The sequence below is a fragment of the Priapulus caudatus genome, unplaced genomic scaffold (assembly GCF_000485595.1).
Source record: "Priapulus caudatus unplaced genomic scaffold, Priapulus_caudatus-5.0.1 Scaffold983, whole genome shotgun sequence".
NCBI classification, from domain to species: domain Eukaryota; kingdom Metazoa; phylum Priapulida; class Priapulimorpha; order Priapulimorphida; family Priapulidae; genus Priapulus; species Priapulus caudatus.
The window spans coordinates 22,806-24,380 of NW_014578044.1; the positions used below are offsets into that span (position 1 = coordinate 22,806).

Sequence of the window (1,575 nt, forward strand, 5' to 3'; positions counted from 1 at the left end):
TCGTTCGTTCGTTCGCTTTCTCAAGCGCGTTCGTTCGTTCGTTCGCTTTCTCAAGCGCGTTCGTTCGTTCGTGGCCGTCCGAAGACCGACTCACTTTATACCGTTTGATCTTGGCTGCTTATATAGGACCCTGCGGTGACGTAGGATCCGGGCAGTGCCTCCCTCTCACGTGCTTCACGTGTACGGGTGAAAACAGTAGCAATCATTACCCGCTATATAGCTTACGCTTCGTCATAGCCATGTGGCGGACTGTAGTGCTACACGGGTATATATGGTTAAATATAACTTTATACGAATGAATATAGCTTCACGTAAACCGGACGTGGTCACTGGTCAGTGTCAGATATTACTGCGGTTCCCTATTAGATCCAAGAGGAATGGCAACTTGAAACTAGAAGTTTTTCAAAGACAAAGAAATTAATACATTAATTGACATAACTATAGATGGTAACTATAAATATGGAGTCTTAGGTGCATCGTTCAGCCGCAAATTATAATGACATGATTTGACAATACAAAATTTGCTTACACCTGGAAGGGAAGGATACTAAAACCGGGGAAAAAAGATTTAAAAATATCTTAGAGTGGGCTATCTGTAGACATAGGTCCATATGTAACCTCCAACATAATATCAGACGTGACTAAAAATGTTTGTTTTTTAATTTGTCCCTGCTAATAATGGCGCGCCCAGATTGTCGGAACAGAAATGAAAACAAGCAACATTCCAGGCTAACTCAAAAAGAAGCATTCTCATGTTAAACTGTGAGACCAAGACATTGACATGCACGTCACTCTTGTCGTCAGACCAAACCCGTAATACCTCTCTGCTCTACGACACATGCGCATACGGCTAAAGCGAGGCACGAAATAGAGATGTTTCAGAAACGCGCTGCAACATACGTTACCGACAGTTGTTATAACACCAGAGGTAACACGGATATTGTCGATGACGTGCGATGACGTAGTATGGGAGTTCTGGGATAGGAGTTCGAAAGCGAAAGCAATGTGCTTCAAATTTTTCAAGGACCCGGTTGACATACCACCAGCCCAATATCTCGTGCTTAGCTCAAATCGGTGCAAGGTGAAACCGCTTACAAAAGACTCGCCATGCAATATTCATCTTCTGCTGATTCATTACATATGGTATTACCGATACTGCGGAACATGTTATCATCTGCTATGGTTAAAGACCTATAGAAACCGTCAAGAGAAAATGATAGCCACTCCCCTCTCGCAGTAAATGTGCATCCATAGATGAGTAGAGGAGCATTGTGAAGACCTATGACTGCACGTGCCCAATGTGCCTTGTACTCAGGGGCTACCCGCACTAGCTGCGTTGAAGGCCGTTCGTAGTACAGGAAAGAATGTACGAAGGCCGCGGAAGCATTCATTTATCCATTCGCCATTGCTTTTGCTACTTTCGTGATTTCTTTTCAATTTTACTGCATTGTTTTCTACTCTGTCATTTATGCTTTCCCCTAAGTGACGGTTAATGCATAACCGTTATTTGTGACAGACGTTTTAACAGACGTTAGTATTAATTAGATCTCACTGATGAAATATATATATATATAT

The 1,575-nt window shown here is 42.5% G+C and overlaps 1 protein-coding gene across 2 annotated transcripts in view; it reads left to right on the forward strand.

Annotated features, from left to right (window-relative positions):
- LOC106814816 (kinetochore protein Spc25-like) overlaps window positions 1-1,575 on the forward strand; it is a 13,043-nt gene that overhangs the window by 660 nt on the left and 10,808 nt on the right. The gene's annotated exons all lie outside the window — the stretch shown is intronic.